Source organism: Triticum urartu, chromosome 2A (genome assembly GCF_056163025.1).
Source record: "Triticum urartu cultivar PI428250 chromosome 2A, HENAU_Tu73, whole genome shotgun sequence".
NCBI classification, from domain to species: Eukaryota; Viridiplantae; Streptophyta; class Magnoliopsida; order Poales; family Poaceae; genus Triticum; species Triticum urartu.
In genome coordinates, this window is record NC_141874.1 from 1491519 (window position 1) to 1497912 (window position 6394).

The 6394-nt window shown below is 36.1% G+C and overlaps 1 long non-coding RNA gene across 1 annotated transcript; it reads right to left on the minus strand.

Moving 5' to 3' along the window:
• Positions 1-4378: 4378 nt before the first annotated feature.
• On the minus strand, positions 4379-6123 carry LOC147982659 (uncharacterized). The gene is made up of 3 exons (XR_015614883.1): positions 6007-6123; positions 5742-5927; positions 4379-4559 (listed from the first exon to the last, which is right to left on the minus strand). It is a non-coding gene; the product is annotated as an uncharacterized LOC147982659 (long non-coding RNA).
• Between the last annotated feature and the right edge of the window lie 271 nt (positions 6124-6394).

The window sequence follows — 6394 nt, forward strand, 5'->3', positions numbered from 1 at the left end:
GGCTCTTGTTGATGAATAGGCTAAGTAACAGAGAGCTCATGTACTGCAAAACCTTTTTTTTCTCAAGGACTACACATGTGTGATGTACAATGACTCTACTCGGGAAACTAGAGGCCACCTCCTTTTCAATTGCAGGTTTGCACAACTTTGCTGGATACATTTGCCCAAATTAGACACCGACAAATGATGATATTCAAGTGCAGATTTCAAGGCTATGCGATCATCTAAATTTACCATTCACTGTGGACATCATCATTCATGATTCCTGGGCAATATGGAACACACAAAATGACTTTATCTTGAAGCACATCCCTCCCAGCCTCTATGCTTGCAGGAACAGGCTAAAAAACGAGCTTAAGTGTCTGGTACATAGTGCTACTAGAAATTCTTTTGCTGCTATGCCACAATGGGTACAAGATCCCAGATGAAGATTCGCATGTTTATAGCTTCTTTTCTTTTCTTCGGTCACACTCAGGTTTGACCTGAGAGTGTTGTTGTAACTAGCTGGCTATATAGTTCTTTCTCAATTTTGTTTTTCTTTTTTCTTTTAAATTTATTGGAACCTGTATTATTTATTTTAAAATTACTAAAAATATGCAGGAAACTCCTATTGTTTCCCTCAAAAAATGGGAAAAAGAAAAATAATAATATCTTAAACTAACATAAAAAGGCACAATTGTGTAACCATACTATTTTCTCTTGGTAAGCAAAAGTAATTTGGGTTGAAGAAAACTTCAAAGGTAATAAAGTTTAAATATTTCAACAATGACGTGACAATAGTGGCTCTTGTTCCCGCAATACACTTGTATTTTTGAAGCATTATTGGATCTTGTTTTACCTCATCTGGGATGCAAGTCCTGAAATTTCATGACACATGTCAACTTCAGTAGAAATATAGAGATTTTGCGTTACTATATAGTAGATAACAAAACTTCAAATATGGAACAAGTCAGAAGTAACATATTTAGCAAACTATTTGAATGAAGTTCAATAAGAAATGGTGAGCATATAGCATCTTCATGGTTCTTATCTTTCCATGACTTGAAAGTGATTCAATGCCAAAAACATCTCGTGGACGAGGGATATGGTTAACTGGTTTTCTCGCGTCTTTTTCTCTAGGAGAATAGGGTTCACTTTTTATTTGACACTGGAAAAACCAAAGGGTGCATTCTTTCATACTTTATCCTACCCTTTTAATTTTCATCATTTCAAGAGTAGATAATAAAAATAAAAATAATAGATAAACATTCTTCTAGAGAAGTCATATTCCAATGCAAACATCTCAAATGATAGCTTTCTCTATGGCATAGTGAATTCCCATGGGCTGATGTATAGAACATGAGTAGGTTACATCTTTATAAAATACATGCACATTCGGCCTACCTAAGAAGTGGACATCAAGTTGCCATAGATATTTTTCCACTTCCAAGGTACATGAAGTAATTGGGTTAATGTAACATGTCCGGTGCTAGAAAATGCTACATCATTGGGTTCGCGTTCAAAATAAAATTTCTTATAGTGGTGAATTGTAATTATTAACCAATATTTTGTAATAAGTTTATGGTTTAAACTCAGAATTTATTGTATCCAACTGTTACTATATCATGTGAAGCTTCCAAGCATATTTTTGTAGACTCTTAAGTAAATTCAAAATTTTAAATGGGCAATATTCGTATGTTATATCTCGCATGCTAAAATTCTAGGTTGCTGGTCTTGGCTTCAACTATGGAGTAAACAATCATATATTTCTTTACAAGTTGAAGGCGAAGCTACGAAAAGTGGGTAATGGACTTCCTTTTATAAGTAATGTTCGTTATCTATGTGCAACATTGTTGAATGTTTTCAAAAGACTCATTTTGAGTAATCTAAAATCATTACCTTGCTCTAATTCGTTGATATCTTATTGGTCATGTTGACAATCTTCTGTATGGTAGGCCTCTTGTGCTGATCAATCTCCACACATTGTAGACCAATGTTGATGCATGCATCTACTTGATCGACATAATGGTCTTCTAAATCGGTGTACTCGGACATTATTTGCTTTGGTGTCCAATTTTGTTTTACCTGCATAGTTTTTAAAATTATTTGTAACATGATATTATCAATTTGAATCATTAAATAATGAAGTGTTGTTTACTCTTACTCCATCAACATAATTCCTTGCATGCTTCTGGTCAGTGCTAGGACTATTCTTCTCTTTCGTGGAGATCTCCATGATGATCAGGCCTAAACTATATATGTCTGAGCGGGCCGAGATCTCCACGATGGTGAGAGAGAAGTGAAGGATAGACGGAAAGGAGTAGAGAACAATGGAAGAAGGATGAGAGGGCGGCACATAGATACATATCATACCCATTATTCTAAATATTTGGGAAGAAGGTTGAGTGGTGCAACTGGGTTAAGCAAGTTTTATCCTCTACCACTTCATCTGTTCTACTGAATGGTGTCCCTGGTTGTCATTTTAAATGCGGAAGAGGGGTTAGGCAGGGAGATCCTTTATCCCCTACAATTTGTAGTAGCTGTTGATTTCTTTCAAACCATTTTAAACAATGTCATGCAGCAGGGGAGACTGACCCCACCCATCACCAGGCTATCTTGCCTTGATTATCCAATCCTTGAGTATGTAGATGACACTCTCATTATAGTCAAGGCTTGTCCTAATCAGATGACTCATCTTAAGGAGTTGGTGGACACTTTTGTTGCTTCCTCTGGCCTTAAAGTTAATTATCATAAATCCAGTCTAGTGCTTATTAATATTCCCGATGAAGATCTCCAGAATTTCTAAGAAATTTTATAGTGCAAAATGGGTACCTTTCCATTCACCTACTTGGGCATGCCTCTAATCCTAAATAAACCAAGAATGGAGTTCTTCTTGCCTCTAATTGAAAGAATTTTAAAAAGACTAAGTCATTGCTCTGTTTCCGAGTTATGATGGGAAGCTTCTAATGGTGAAGGATGTGCTTTCCTCGCTTCCCACATTTGTTACGAGTTGTCTCAAACTCTACAAAGGTACTATTTCTGAGGCAAATAAATATATAAGACACTGTTTTTGGAGAGGGAAATATTTAAAGAAAAAGAACTAACCACTGGCAGCCTAGGATATGATTTGCAGCCTTAAGAATCAGGGAATACTAGGTATCATTGATTTGGACATTAAAAATGATAGTCTGCTTCTTAAAACGGGGCACAAATTCTATAAGTGCATGGACATTCCATGGGTCAAACTTTTTTGGGAATCTTACTATCAGCAAGGGCTACCACCAAATCAATCTGCTCCTTGTTGTTTTTGGTGGAGAGATTGTCTCAAGCGGGTACACAAATACAAGTAGCATGCTATATGTCTCCCTGCATCAGGTCATATACATTGATTATTATTCCTTATTCAACTGCATGGCATCAACTGTTCTTTTCTTAAAAGTCCTAACATGTGTTTGCAGAAAACATTACAAGTGCAGGATTCTTATACCATGTTTCATCTACCTTTTTCTGAAGAAGCTTTTTCTTGGTTCCAAGATATGCAGCATCTCTTCCATGGCATGTATCCAAGTGATGACTCTAACATTTTGCGATTCCCTAAAGGAGCTCAGGTGTTTCAAGTGTCTACAGCCTACAAACTTCTGATGTGGGAACACGTACGAAACCCTACAAGCTATTCATTGGCCATGGAAACCTTCAGTCAGCTGCGGCACAAGGTCTTTTTCTAGCTCTTGTTGATGAATAGGCTAAGTAACAGAGAGCTCATGTACTGCAAAACCTTTTTTTTTCTCAAGGACTACACATGTGTGATGTACAATGACTCTACTCTGGAAACTAGAGGCCACCTCCTTTTTAATTGCAGGTTTGCACAACTTTGCTGGATACATTTGCCCAAATTAGACTCCGACAATGATGATATTCAAGTGCAGATTTCAAGGCTATGCGATCATCTAAATTTACCATTCACTGTGGACATCATCATTCATGATTCCTGGGCAATATGGAACACACAAAATGACTTTATCTTGAAGCACATCCCTCCCAGCCTCTATGCTTGCAGGAACAGGCTAAAAAACGAGCTTAAGTGTCTGGTACATAGAGCTACTAGAAATTCTTTTGCTGCTATGCCACAATGGGTACAAGATCCCAGATGAAGATTCGCATGTTTATAGCTTCTTTTCTTTTCTTCGGTCACACTCAGGTTTGACCTGAGAGTTTTGTTGTAACTAGCTGGCTATATAGTTCTTTCTCAATTTTGTTTTTCTTTTTTCTTTTAAATTTATTGGAACCTGTATTATTTATTTTAAAATTACTAAAAATATGCAGGAAACTCCTATTGTTTCCCTCAAAAAATGGGAAAAAGAAAAATAATAATATCTTAAACTAACATAAAAAGGCACAATTGTGTAACCATACTATTTTCTCTTGGTAAGCAAAAGTAATTTGGGTTGAAGAAAACTTCAAAGGTAATAAAGTTTAAATATTTCAACAATGACGTGACAATAGTGGCTCTTGTTCCCGCAATACACTTGTATTTTTGAAGCATTATTGGATCTTCTTTTACCTCATCTGGGATGCAAGTCCTGAAATTTCATGACAGATGTCAACTTCAGTAGAAATATAGAGATTTTGCATTACTATATACTCCCTCCGTTCCTAAATACTTGTCTTTCTAGACATTTCAAATGACTACTACATACGGATGTATGTACATATTTTAGAGTGTAGATTCACTCATTTTGCTCCGTATGTAGTCACTTGTTGAAATGCCTAAAAAGACAAGTATTTAGGAACGGAGGGAGTAGTAGATAACAAAACTTCAAATATGGAACAAGTCGGAAGTAACATATTTAGCAAACTATTTGAATGAAGTTCAATTAGAAATGGTGAGCATATAGCATCTTCATGGTTCTTATCTTTCCATGACTTGAAAGTGATTCAATGCCAAAAACATCTCGTGGACGAGGGATATGGTTAACTGGTTTTCTCGCGTCTTTTTGTCTAGGAGAATAGGGTTCACTTTTTATTTGACACTGGAAAAACCTAAGGGTGCATTCTTTCATACTTTATCCTACCCTTTTAATTTTCATCATTTCAAGAGTAGATAATAAAAATAAAAATAATAGATAAACATTCTTCTAGAGAAGTCATATTCCAATGCAAACATCTCAAATGATAGCTTTCTCTATGGCATAGTGAATTCCCACGGGCTGATGTATAGAACATGAGTAGGTTACATCTTTATAAAATACATGCACATTCGGCCTACCTAAGAAGTGGACATCAAGTTGCCATAGATATTTTTCCACTTCCAAGGTACATGAAGTAGTTGGGTTAATGTAACATGTCCGGTGCTAGAAAATGCTACATCATTGGGTTCGTGTTCAAAATAAAATTTCTTATAGTGGTGAATTGTAATTATTAACCAATATTTTGTAATAAGTTTATGGTTTGAACTCAGAATTTATTGTATCCAACTGTTACTATATCATGTGAAGCTTCCAAGCATATTTTTGTAGACTCTTAAGTAAATTCAAAATTTTAAATGGGCAATATTCGTATGTTATATCTCGCATGCTAAAATTCTAGGTTGCTGGTCTTGGCTTCAACTATGGAGTAAACAATCACATATTTCTTTACAAGTTGAAGGCGAAGCTACGAAAACGTGGGTAATGGACTTCCTTTTATAAGTAATGTTCGTTATCTATGTGCAACATTGTTGAATGTTTTCAAAAGACTCATTTTGAGTAATCTAAAATCATTACCTTGCTCTAATTCGTTGATATCTTATTGATCATGTTGACAATCTTCTGTATGGTAGGCCTCTTGTGCTGATCAATCTCCACACATTGTAGACCAATGTTGATGCATGCTTCTACTTGATCGACATAATGGTCTTCTAAATCGGTGTACTCGGACATTATTTGCTCTGGTGTCCAATTTTGTTTTACCTGCATAGTTTTTAAAATTATTTGTAACATGATATTATCAATTTGAATCATTAAATAATGAAGTGTTGTTTACTCTTACTCCATCAACATAATTCCTTGCATGCTTCTGGTCAGTGCTAGGACTATTCTTCTCTTTCGTGGAGATCTCCATGATGATCAGGCCTAAACTATATATGTCTGAGCGGGCCGAGATCTCCACGATGGTGAGAGAGAAGTGAAGGATAGACGGAAAGGAGTAGAGAACAATGGAAGAAGGATGAGAGGGCGGCACATAGATACATATCATACCCATTATTCTAAATATTTGGGAAGAAGGTTGAGTGGTGCAACTGGGTTAAGCAAGTTTTATCCTCTACCACTTCATCTGTTCTACTGAATGGTGTCCCTGGTTGTCATTTTAAATGCGGAAGAGGGGTCAGGCAGGGAGATCCTTTATCCCCTACAATTTGTAGTAGCTGTTGATTTCT